At 52.6% G+C, this 12,797-nt stretch overlaps 1 protein-coding gene across 3 annotated transcripts in view; it reads left to right on the forward strand.

Moving 5' to 3' along the window:
* Positions 1-3,918: 3,918 nt before the first annotated feature.
* The window catches only part of PLXNA4 (plexin A4), a 455,375-nt gene continuing 446,496 nt past the window's right edge, over positions 3,919-12,797 (forward strand). The window contains exon 1 of one of the 3 annotated variants that reach the window (XM_027801750.2): positions 3,919-4,163. The gene's annotated coding sequence lies outside the window, so the exon portion shown is untranslated. Of the gene's footprint in view, positions 4,164-5,385; positions 5,565-12,797 lie in introns of those variants that run through there. The other 2 variants (XM_005436737.3, XM_027801749.2) reach the window with 2 other exon arrangements.

The following is a 12,797-nucleotide window of genomic DNA, read 5'->3' on the forward strand; positions in this document are numbered from 1 at the left end:
ACTGAAGGGGAAGGCAGTGGCTGGTAACCGAGTGACACAATCCTGATCTTCTCTGCAAACTTCCTGTCTTGCAGGTTTGGTTTTGGGGGTTTTTTTTGTAACAATTTTGTCTCATTTTCTATCAACATGACCCTTCCTGAAGCTGGTAAAACTGCCAAAAAGCTGACAGCACAACAACCCCGGCAGCCAGCACCCGGAGTGAAAACGACCTTTAGGGGCAGAGCTCATCCCCGTCCCTCCCCAGGGTGTCACGAGTGACAACACAGAGCCTTGGCTCAGCTTTAAAACATCACGCAATGAATTTTTCCACCCTCCCAAAGCACGATAAAGATGTCCTTTGTCAGCAGCAGGGACCATGACAGCTAGAGAAGCCAATTTTCTTTCGGGTGTTAGCAGAGCGGGGCAAGTTGTTTAAAACTCCAACAACCTGAAAGACTGGAGAGTGGGAGAGGGTGATATAGAGATTTGGAGGAACAAGTTCGTAAGATAGCAGCCCTCTCCCCGGCTTTTTTTTTTAAAAAAAAAAAAGATTTCACCCGTTGTTTAGGGGTTTGCAGGGCTGCCACCAAGCGCGGCCGCTGCAGGTGGCGCTGCTATGTAGGTTTTAGCGCTGCCGCGCTCGGCACAAACCCGGAGCCGTAACAAGCAGCTCCAGCTTTTAGCAATTTAAATACCATGTTGGTTTAACAAACTTGTAAAATGGCGGGGGAAAAATAATAATAATAGAGACCCCAAACCCCAACGTAACTTCTTAGATTGCTTTTTCTCTATCTTTTTTTCTTTACTTCTTTTTTTTTTTGTTTTTTTAAATTGGCTCCCCTACTTTTTTATTGGAGCATTCAAGCATACAGATGTACATCCTCAGAAAAATGGGTTTTCTGCTCTTTGGGTGTTGTTGGAAGGGATCCCTGTGTGTGGCTCAGGTAACAAGGCATGAAATGAAAGGATGTGCGCACTGTTTGCCGCTGTCCCGCTCACCAGCCAGGGAGGAACATGGTGCTGTCAGCATCCAGGACTTTAGGAGCAATGGGGAACAAAGTGGGTGGTTTGGGGCAGCAGGGGGTGAATCAGGCATGGGAGGTCATTTGGATGGAGAAGGCATGATTTTTCCTCCTCCCAGATGATGCTGTGAGCAGCTGTGGTGCTGTTTGTGCTGAGCCCTGGTGGGTTTTCCCCTGGGAGTGGGGCAGTGAGGGGTATCAGCACCTCTCTGGAGGGACCCATGATCTCTTGCTGTCACTGTGGCCGGGGGCAAAATACCCACTTGATGACAACAGGGTAAGCCTGAGCCCTCCTTGTCCTTGGGCCCTTTTACTGCAGCTATTCACAGGTCAGGGGAGGTCATTTGGGTTTTCCAGCCCTCACCCTTTTCCGCCCCCACTGCCTAGTTCATGAAAGGGCCTATAAATAAAGTCTCATTTGTCACTCGTTTCTTTATGATCCCAAGTGGCACAGGCATATATTGACTCATGCCATTGTCTTAAGAAGCAGAAAGATTTTGTGTTAATTTCTTCCTCCCCACCAGATAGTGGGAAGTAATCTCGGTGTATCCAGATTATCCCTTTTTAGCAGAACAGCCCAGTTTTAAATATAAGACCAAATTTCCAAGAGATTTTCATATGTTTTATTAAATGAAGCTGCAAGCCAGACTGGACATTAAATAATACTGTACTGCTCACAACAGCAGTGATCTTTAGAGGTTACTAACCTGCCATTGTATCTCTCAGATTTCTGTCTCGCTCTTCCGTTGTCATTTTGCTGTGTTATTACTCTTCAGGCTTCACATAGTGTTCGTTCCTCTGAATGAAAACAAATAACTCCTTGCAAGAGGCAGGAGATAAAGAATAATAAATACATTTTATGCACCACCTTAAAAAAGGGCTCTGAATCCCCATCCATCCATCAGGAAATGTAAACCAGAGCTCAGGCAAAACACATGCACACACACAGGCACGCGCTGGGGAGATAAAAGTTGTTTAAAGAAAAACATGATATTGTTTAAAAATAAATATCTTGGAGGATGCAAATAGACAGCCCCCGGCCCCCGTGTTTTGTGACATAAATTTAAGATAATTAAAAATACAAAGCTTGGATTAAGCCTGATTTTCTGTGAATGGTAGAGGCTGTGGGGAGGAGGGGTGAGTCCTGCTGTGTGTGGTGCTCTACAACATACCTCCTGAGAGGCAATCCCTGCCTCTGATCACAGCGAGCAGTGGGACACCCTTCACAGCCACCCCCCCGCCCCACCCCACCCCACATTTCCACTGGATACCTTCATCTTGTATGGGGTCAGGGGAAGCTGCAGGCTCCCTCCCAGGGTTTTCCCCTCCCTGCCCTGATGTGATGATGGCAAACACCCCTGAAAGTGGAAAGGGTCTCTCCAGTTGCTTCCCCCTCACTTCTCCTCTTCCCTAGACCTTTGCGAGATGCCCATCCTAGCTGTGTCAGGGCTCCCCTGTCTCTACAGGGAGGCAGCCCTGTTGCTACGTGCTGCTATCAACACCCCGAGAGCATTGCTTTCCTTCCCACCATCTGCTGCCTGCTCTGCTTTCAGCTCCAGGAGAGCCCTGATATTACCTGCAGAGAGGAGTTTGGGGCTCTGTATGGGGAGAATAAACCCATGGAGTGGGGTCTGCTCTGTAGGGCAGTCCGGCCAGCCAGGCCAGCAGCTTCCTGGCCACAAAACTCAGGCAGTAAGCACTAAGAGCTTTGAAAAAATACTATTATTCCTCCGGCTGCCAGGAATTAAATGAAGACCCAGAGAGCAGAGCAGCTTGCAGCCGCTCTCTAGGATTACTGCTCACCCAAGCTGAGAGATTGATCTTCCTCTGAGCCTCCCTACACCCGCTCTGATCGGCTCCCCTCCTCGTTCCGTCCTAGCCGGAGGAGAGCGGGGCACAGGCTGGAGAGGGAAGGGGGGAGGCAGATGCCAGCGAGAGCTGCGATGCGGGGAAGGGCGTTTCTGGGGAGGTGATGGAGGGAGCCAACAAGATGCGTTTGATTCCTTGATATTTTTTTTTTTTTTGAGGGGGTAGCGACATCTCCCAATTAGCCCAATCAGGCTGGAGAACCTAGGTGTCAGTAGTGAGTAGGAGCGAGGGAAGGCACCCGGAGGAGAAATCAAGGCAGCCGGAGATGCAGCCGTGGGAGAGTGGCTGCGCTCGCAGCCCCGGGCGCACTCAGAGGCGGCGGCCCCGTCCCCGTCCCCGTCCTCATCCCCTGCAAACTTTAGGACGACGAAAAGCGGCTTAAGGGTCCCCCTCCAGAGACAACCTGCGCCCTCCGCCTTCTCCCCTCTCCCAGAGGTGGGTGGGCTGGCGAAAGGAGGAGCAACTGGCCACTCTCTCTGGAAAAAAAAAAGGGGGGGAAAAAAAAAAGGGAAATAAGGAGAAGAAGAACAGAAAGGATTTATTTTTTTATTATTATCGTTGTCATTTTTAAAATTATTATCATTATCCCTCCCTGGCGGGCTGGGCTTGCGTTGCCATCGCACTTCCACGTTGCCACCGCACTTCCACACCTCTCCGTCTTTTTTTGGCGGAGGGGTGTGTGCCTGCGCGTGTGCCTGTGTTTGCAAAAGCGCCTGGGTGTCCAAGCCGGCACGGCAGCCACCACTGGGGAGGAGGGCTAGGGAGGAAGGGCTGGCGAGACAGCCGCAGTGCGAGCCCTCCCCGGCGGGCAGGCAGCGGCGCCGCGGCCGCGGAGCCGGGCATGGCTCCGTAGCGCATCCCCTGCCCGCACCCTGCCTGCCAGCTCGGCTGCCTGTCTCCCCCCCTCCCTGCTGATTTAGAGGCGGGGGGGGGGGGGGGGGGGGGGAGGGGGGAAGGGCTGGGGGAGGGAGGGAAGGGGTAATTTGGGGGGGGAGTGAAAAGTGGAGCTGCGTTTCTTTCCCCCCCTCCCCCCCCTCCCCCCCGGCTCTGGGCGAGCCAGACGCGGTTTGCCCAGTGCAGAGAGAGGGGCTCCGTGTTCCGCCTCCGTGGAGTATTTGGGATTGGAGAGAGAGAGACACACACACACGCGCGCACACACACACGCACACAGAGACCATCTGCAGTGTCAATGCGGCGCCTGCTCTGAAGACTGAAGTGGGGGGAAAGGAGAGGAGGAAAAAAAATACACATATATATCCAAACCCACCCAAAGCAAGCGAGGAGCCTTCCCAGGTAAGGAGCCCCTCGCCCGGCCCGGGTAGTGGGGGCTGGTGGGAGGATGCCGCGGAGGATGCCCCGGGAGGGCCGGCGGGGCTGCAGCGGTACCTGCCCCCCACACCTGGCAGGAGCCGAGGGGGGCCCCTGGAAGGCTCCCCCCGCCGCTTCTCCCCACCCCCGGGTGGTGGGGAGGGGGTCGGGGCTGGCGGGCAGGGACCCCCGCCGGCAGCGGGCTGAGCCGGGGGTGGCCGGGCACGGCCCCTCCGCCCCTCCCGGGTCGGCTTGGGAGGCTGCTAGGGGTGTTCGCAGCGGGGACCCCAGCATCCCCCCTCCTCCACATCCCCAGCGCGGAGGGGACGCCGTGCCCAGTGTTCCCCCCCCCCCCACCCCCGGGTCCCCGATGGCTTTTTCCCAATGTACAAGGCTCAACTTTTCTCCCCGGAGGCAGCAGCTCCAGTGTCGCAGCCCGTCCCTAATCACCCCCGACCTTCCCCGGCTGCGGATTTTCCTCCCCTCGGGGGGTATTTTTGCCCACCTCGGTGCCCCTGAGCCTTTCTCGGGCGAGGGGCTGGAAGCATTTGCAAACTTTTCCTGCTTCCGATGAGGCTGCAGCTGGACAGGGCTGGAGGCAGAGCCCTTTTCCCGGGGAGGATTCACACTTCCCGGGTGAGCGATGGATGGGGACAGCCTCCCCTCCCCCGGCGGGGAACACCTGGGAAGGAAGAAGGGACACCCCCGTCGTTTCCCTTCCTGCAAGGTGCAGGAGAGTTTGACTGCCCAAATCCCGGCTGCGAAGTCAGCGCTGATAAACCCCTCTCCCTCCGTGCATGTGTGTGCTGCAACCGAAACCTGCGTATTGATGCTCTTCGTTTATCAGACATATGCCCTTAAATTATGTAGACAGGGAGAAGTGATCTAAACACCGAGCCGCACATGGTTTTGGTGGAAATATAATACTCCGGCAGCAGATGAGTTCCTTCCAGATAAACAAACCCACTTGCTCAGCCCCAGCAGGGCTAAGTGCTGTTTGGGTTTGTAGCGGCTGCATGTGGCTGCTACATACCCAGCCCAGAGGAAACCCTCCTCCCGGGGCCCCATCTGCTCCCCGTACTGGCAAGGGACGCAGTCTCTGCCGTGCCGGATTCGGGTCTAGGATCTGCAGGGTTCGCCTTCAGGAAGGGGCCAGGTGGAAAGCGTGTGGCCGCGCTCCTCTCCCGTCAAACTTGCCCCCGCGCCCGCTCCGCCGTGCGCTCCGGCCGCGCCGCTGGGCAGCCGCGCCACGGCGCTGGGAGCGCACCTGACGGTCCGAGGCTCCCGCTGCCTCTGAGATGCGATGCCGCGCTGCGAGGTTCTGCGGAAAGCGAAGGGGGCTGCGGCTCCCCGGGGCCGCGGGAGTGAGCCCCGCAGGGAGGGAAGGTTTGGACCGGGACCCCCGGGGCTGCCGGGGGGTGCTCTTATTCTGGGCGAACAATGACGGTGTCGGGGCGGGGTGGTGGGGTGGTGGTGGTTTACAGCCGATGCAACTCTCGCAGCCTTCTAGGGACTTATCTTGAGCGTGCACCAGTCCTGCACAAACATTTTGGAAGGCATGAAGCATGCTAACTTACTCTCTTTATCTGTCCTCTGTTTCACCCGGGTCTTGTCTATAGAAGCCGGTTAAATCCGTGAGCGGGTAGGACTCCTGGAGCACGGGGTTGCTTTGCCTTCGCGTCTCTGATTTTAATTACAACGTGTGCCTCTGTGAGATTAGATGCTTCCTCCCCCTGGCTAAGCCACTGTCTTAAGGTCTCGGGGATGAGAGCAGCATTTGGTTTGTGGTTAATTGCCTCGGAAAGTGTGTTTGTTTGTTTGTGTGTGGGATCCTTCACTAGAGCCGGGCTTCAAGCAGTGCAACAGATGTGTGTCTGCTTTCCGTGTGCAGCCAGGTTTAAACATGCAACCCCAGCGCTGTCACGAAAGCCTGGGATTTTCTTCCCTCTTCTGCTCAGACCCATCCTCCACGGGGGTGTCTCCTTCCTGAAAGGACCAGTCCAAGGTTTTTCCTTTCTGTCCCATCTTAAATGTGCAGCACTCGGCGACATCAGTAAGATGCAAAATAAACGACAGCCGCATGATCGAGGTGCTGTTTATGTCCAAGACGTGTGTTTTAAAATACAGGCTGATGATCAGTCACGGTGCTGTTGGGAAGCTTTGGCTTGATGATTGTAACTGCCTTGTAGGCACTGAAGATGGGTGTTAAATCTGTTCAGCGTGCAATCCTGCACCTGGCTAGTGGAGGGATGAGTGCTATTGCAAATCCTCAGAGAGATGCTGAACTTCTCCACAGGGATGGGAAATATTCGAGCCTTTCCTCATTCACTCACCTGCCAGCAGCCCTCTCTGCACCCGCAGCAAGCCGAGTGCTAGACAGCCTGTGGATGTGGCAAAGCAAAGGGCTCAGCACAGCCACGAAAGCAGCTGAGATCTGCTGCCGGGAGGGCAGAAACCGCCTTTGGCAGCAAGATCCCAGGGGACAGAGGGTTGCCAGAGCCAGTTTCGTGTTGACTTCTCTACTTTTGCAGGGTGAGGAGGGATGCTGGAGCCCCTTTTTTGTTGCATCATTTTGCCTTTTACTGAATTGCTTTGTCTCTGTCTCCCAATTTCCTCGATGTTGAACGGCTGCAATAAAACCTACCTCCTTCCAGGAGGGTCAGGGTTTGATTTGCGTGCTCACATGCTCCAGGGTGAAAAGCCTTGCAAGGTCTTACGATACTTGGGTGTGCTGAGGGTTAACACTGTTTAGGAATTAATTTCTTGTTTGGAAGGGAACACTGAAAAGCTTCCTAAAAAGCTGAGAATGATGTTGCCAGGATAGGCTTGTGCTCTGTGTTGGGATCCTAGGTGGGGAGGGTGTTAGAGGTAGGGCTTTTGAGTTTTGGAGCTAGCACTGCCCAAGTTTGAGGCTTGGCATTGCCTACAAGTGTTTTCAAGCAAAATGGTATGCTGTCCTGGGAGTCACTTAGCTCTTTGTAATTTATTATTCACAATAGTCCCTTGAAGTGAGCTCCTACGTAGCTGAGACTGAGGCCCAATGTCAGCCCTTTGCAGCCGCAGTTCTGAGACTCAGAAGTCTCATGCCCTGCCCGTGAATTCCCCTCCCCGGTTAGGGATGCATTTTGGATTATGACTGCTTCCCATGGTAAAGCCCTCAAACTGCTTGATGCTCAAATAAAAGCCCTTTCTGGTCCCCACCAGTGTGACAAAGGGCTTCAGAGGGCTCTTTCTTACTCCTTCCTTCTTGCTTGCAACACTCAGTTAATGGACGCCGTGTGCTCCAGGCGCCCAAGGCAATGAGACTTCCCGTCCCTGCAAAGTCTGGACAACCCACTGACTTACTGCAGGGTATCAGTGATGAGCGTGCTTCCCTGCATGACTGTGTTCAGGTGAAAAGCACTTTATATTCCTTAGGTTTGAGCTTTCAAGGGGCCTGCAACAAAAAATACAGGAATAAATACATAGGGTTCCTCAGATGTTTTTCATTCAGATTCTGAAGTATTTTAAAACAGTGAGAAAGTATTCTCATTGCCCTGGTGCAGACTGGGAAGCCGAGGCACAGGGAGGCAAAAGGCTTAGTCTGCATTTGTTGATGGGAATCCTCACTCACTGCCATGAAATGCAAACTGAACCCCAAGAGGTACTTGGAGATGAGAGCATTGAGCCTGTGCTCAAGAACAGCCAAGAACAGTGCTTGGTCAGAACAGGACCAAGCAAGATTGAAATTTTTTAAGTTCAAATGACAGATGGGTGCTTTAAAATGAGAAAATATCATATTGCGTTACTGAATTGGCCAGGGGACAGCTGTGCCATCATGAATCTTGGTCCCTGTATCTTTAAAATTAGTTACAAAATGCTTTTAATCACCTTTGGGAATGGAGAGATCATTGCAAAAATGCAATGTGCTGTGATACTGATAGTGTGCATGGTGATGTTTTGGAGCTGGCATTGCTCTCTGTTGTTTTTGTTTTGACTCATCCCACCGGAACTATCTGGTTTTCTTTGTTCTTTGTTGGTGCATGTGCTTTGCTAATTTTGCCTCATCTTTACTTGGTTGCACCTCGTAAGGTGCTAAGCAGCCACCCAAGAGGTGCCAAGCCTCTGCCCTGCATCTCCTGCAGCGGCAGCGGGTGTTGTGTGGTATCTGTTCTGCAACCCTTTCCTTTGCAAAGAACCCAAAACACCCAGCCTTCCCTGAGCCCTTAAAGGTTCTCTGAAGGTTTTGAACAGGCACTCTTTGGTTTGGAAACCCAATGGTCATTTCATTTTAGACACCTCTAGCCCAGTCAGCTCAGTGTGCCAGCTAACATGAGCCTTGCTGGGGACATGTGCTCTTCAAAGGTGATTCCTGGAGCCGTGGAGGAAGTCACCTGTTTGCTGAAGTACAATGTTCCCAGCTGCTTCTATCTCAGTAATGTTTGATAGAAGACACCAAGTTCTCTGGGCCGTAGGAGAGCCTGAAGACCTGAGTGGGAGCAGTGATGGGGTTGAAACCTCCATCCCCACTATGCTGCTTATCAGCAGGTGGCGTTGACCTCACAGGGTGGGTTTCACTAGAAAGAGAGAGGTCATTTGCAGACACTCTTGTCTTGCTTTTACTCTAGGCTTTGCTGCTGTGAAGGCTTTCCAGTGTTTTTTAAGTACTGCATGCCAAGAAACAGAATTCCAACCCCAAAAGTCAAACGGCTGAGATTCACAGGCTTCTTTTGCATAGGAATAAACACCACCTGCTGCTGAGTGTGGCTGGATTTGCACTGGTGACTCAGAAGGGAGACCTCATGTTGCCATCTCTCTCGGCTTTCATGCCTAATCTCTTGGGTTTCTTTCCTGCTATTTCATCCGTACACCAATGGCCTGCTGGGGCCTTCCCACCCAACCATTGGCAATAAATTTAGTGGAGCTGACTGGCACTTGAATTTGCCTTGTCCTTCTGATGGGACGAATGTGTGTATCTAATGCAGGTAATATGGAATAGGTTTCCATTACAGGCATTTGCATGATATATACTCATACACTTCCCCCTCCTCTGAGCTCATGCAAGGGCCAGAGGAATAAATCTTGGTGCCTGGTGAGCCCTAGCAGCCAATGCTACATCAAATGCATGTAAATGTTTGCAAAATGAGCCACCCCAACCCACTTGTTATTTCTCCTTGAGCATAAAACCCTACATGGGGGAGGAAAGGTGAGGGTGGAGGAGGTTCTTTTAATCCTAGTATTGTTTTCCTTTGAAATAGTGAAGTGATGCTGGACTCAGGGAGCATGTAGAGGGTTAATATTTATGTACTTGTTGTTTCCTCTGAAGCGAGGAACTTGCACTTGCCGCCAGCAGCCCCCCGATGCTCGTGAAGAACCTCGCTGGTGAGTGCCTTGGCGTTACAACTGTTTGGTGACTTGAGTTTAGAGTTATAGGAATCGGAGCGACAGATTAGCAGTAAATCAAAGCCTGGATGGCTTCGTACTCAACTGCAGCAAGATTTAAATTAAAAATATCTTGCCGAGATGAAGTACTCATAAGTCAAGCACTGGCGTGGTGTCACTCTGGGCTTCGGCAGTGAGAGCCCCTTTGAAACAGAAACCACGAGGAGCCCACATATTGATTCCCAGCTGAATTGGGGAATTGCCACTTCATTTCTTCTATTAAATGGTCTTTCTTTTCTTTCCTTTTTGCCTTTCCGCCACCCCAAAGGGAAGATGATCATGCTGGGAAGTTGGGAAAAGGTTTGCAGATTCACTGCACGTGCGTGTGGCCCTGTTTGACTTGGTTAGAGCATATTTGATTGTGAAAAGGGATTTATTTGTTTTTTGTGACAGGGGATTTGTCTATAATGTAGTGCTGGAAAGAAAACTCATTTAGAGACTAAGGAGGTGTATCCTGTTACAATTGCCTATTGATGGAATAGCAAGTGCTTGGTGTGCAACACAGCTTTATTTTAGTTTAGGGAAACTTATTCTGGGCTGCCAAAGGGAGACTTTGATTTGCCGGAAAGCTGCCCCATGGCCCTGAGCAAGTCCCTTGGCTTCTTGTTTCCCCATCTATCGAACGGGGGTGGTCTTGTAGAAGTGACTGCCCCTTTAACTATCATCTAATAGTCGAATGACCTGTACAAATGACTCACTTTTTGAAAGTAAGATGATAAAAATAAGGAGGTTCCGATCGGGAACTCACTCACCAGCCTGAGGTCACTGGCAGCCACTATCCTGTCCCTGGGCAGTGTCACCTTCTTCTGCTGGCAGGGAAGAGGCTTTCAGAGGTGGTGAGGGACAGGAGGATGTTCTACATTGGAGGAAAAGGCTCTGTCATCACATCCCTGCCAGGGAGAGGAGGTGAGCTGGGAATACAACCACACCAGTTGTGGAGCTAATCAAAGGGTTTTGCTTGGATTTTTCTTTAATGGGCAATTTTTTTTGGGGGGGGAGAACCCCTAAGCCCCACACCCAAGTTAGGATGAGCACATCTGCTTGACTTGCTAGCTTTAAAAAAGTGAGTTTCTGGGCTTTTTTGGGAAACCCCTTTTGTTTGTCAGGGTTTTGGTGCAAATTTCTGGTTCTTGCTAGCAGCAGAGCAACACATGGAGTTTTGTGAGCTGTTACCCTGGGACGTGTATGTGTTTAGGGGCAGGGTGCTATTTGCACAGCTAATTTTGGGCATTCCCTCTTTTTGGTGGCGTCTCACCCTTTGTACTCTACCCTTCACAGTGTGTTCCTGGGGGGATGGGGGTTCGTCCCCTACCACAGTCCCCTTCCTTCCAGCCACTCTGGAGCCCCAGGACTCATTTGGAGGATTGCAATGACCTCGATGCCTAATGCTTTTGAGGCTGCATACCCCCATCACCCCTTAGACCCCAGGCTCCACCTCTCCAGAGCATCCAGTCCCCTCCCAGACAGCTACCCTGGGGTGGGCAGTGCTCAGAGGCAACCTGGAGGGTGACTTGTTGCTTTAAGTCCCAGCATTGCCACCACCGAAGCCACCTCCATGAGGGCAATTGCCTCCTCACCCTGAAGACGGCAGGATGAGCTCTGAGTTTTCCTCCTGTGCCTAGCTGCTATGGTGATGAGTTGCTATAGAAACACATAGTTAGCATTATTATTTATTATTGAAAGGTGCTTCTTTTCTTCTTTTAAACGCAGGGCTGTGCCAAGAAGAGCCCAAAGCTGGGTGTGGGATACTGCCCACCCTGTCCACACAGGCTGGTGGGTTAACACTTCCCAGCAATCCAGGCTTTAGCCACGCCAGAGGCAAGCAACCGTGCTGTGCTGGCCCAGCAGGCTGATCTGGTTAAACAAATCCCCCAGTATGTTCCCGTCACAGGTTCCTTCCTTCGTCAGATCCATCCTTTGGAGGGGGATTCGAGTGAAGCGTTTCATTATAATGAGCTTAGTTATTTCCAAACTAGTAATCGCATGTCACCATTTGGTGCAAAGGGTTTGCATTAAGTTCTGTAATAATATGTCTGTTCATCCATCACAAATACTATATTCACAGGACCTTGTAGCGATTGCCTGGTAAATACCTTCTCTTATCTCTTTGCATGCGCTGCTCCTTGTTGTTTGCTGAAGTCCCCCCACTCTCTGCAAACCCATCCCTCCATGCTGGGAGGCAGGGAAGCTCCTCTGCTACTCCTGTCCTGAGCTCCTGCCCAGGCTGAGCCCCCCTGCAGCTGGGCACCCAGCCAGACTGTGCAGAGGAGGCCCCTCCAAGGCTGGCTTCAGCCTGCAAGATGCCAAGCAGAGCAAGTGGTGCTAAGGGTATTGCTCTGCCTGCCCTAACTACTGCTTTCCAGCTGCCGTGGGTGGACAAAGCCTGCTGCAGGGGCTCCTGCTCCCCAGGAATGCGTGGGGTGGGATGGGGGTAGGAGCAAGTATCTTCTGTAGGCTGGGTGCTGAGCAATGCTCTGGCTCAGAGTTGCAGCATTTATAGGCTCTCTGGATGCATCCATAGGTTTGGAGAATGCACAGCTGGGCAGTGCAGCAGGGATGCAAAGCTAGATGCGTGGGTCCCCTGCCTGCAGCCACCAGGTTCGTGGCTTCCCCTCGAAGCTGGCAGCACTGCAGAAGTGGCTCTGCAAGGAAACCTTCCTCCACCCTGCTGCCCTTCACACCATGGCAGCCCTGAAGTGCTTCAGCCACTGCAGAGGGGTGGCTTGGTGGGACCCGGAGGTGAATGGTTGGGAGGATGGGGGGGACGTTCAGAGGCACTGGGAGGAACAGGGCTGCTTTGCCACTCTGGCTGGGGCAGGGGAGGGCTTGGCTTTGCTGGCAGCAGGGATTAGCTGCGCAGTTCTTCCTTCTTCCCCTCCTAGCTCTGAAGGACTCTCAGGAAAATGCCTGGGGGTGGGGTGGGGGTGGAGGGGTGAGAAAGAAAAAAGGGGGGAAAAAAGGAAAGCAACCCAGCTTTTCTTGATGCAGAATTAGGAGCTGGGAGATGAAGTTTCAGGGCTGGCTGGTGTAGTTGCAGGGGGGATGGCTCAGCCCCTCCTTGCACGTCCTGCACAATTGCTGCAGGTGCAGGGCTCAGCTGGCAGTGCAGCGGTGCAGAGGCTGCCCTGAGGGGATGAGCCCCTGCGGGGCAGGGCAGGATGCAGGAATGCAGGATGCTGGATATGGAGACTTGAGCCT

The sequence above is a fragment of the Falco cherrug genome, chromosome 5 (assembly GCF_023634085.1).
Source record: "Falco cherrug isolate bFalChe1 chromosome 5, bFalChe1.pri, whole genome shotgun sequence".
NCBI classification, from domain to species: domain Eukaryota; kingdom Metazoa; phylum Chordata; class Aves; order Falconiformes; family Falconidae; genus Falco; species Falco cherrug.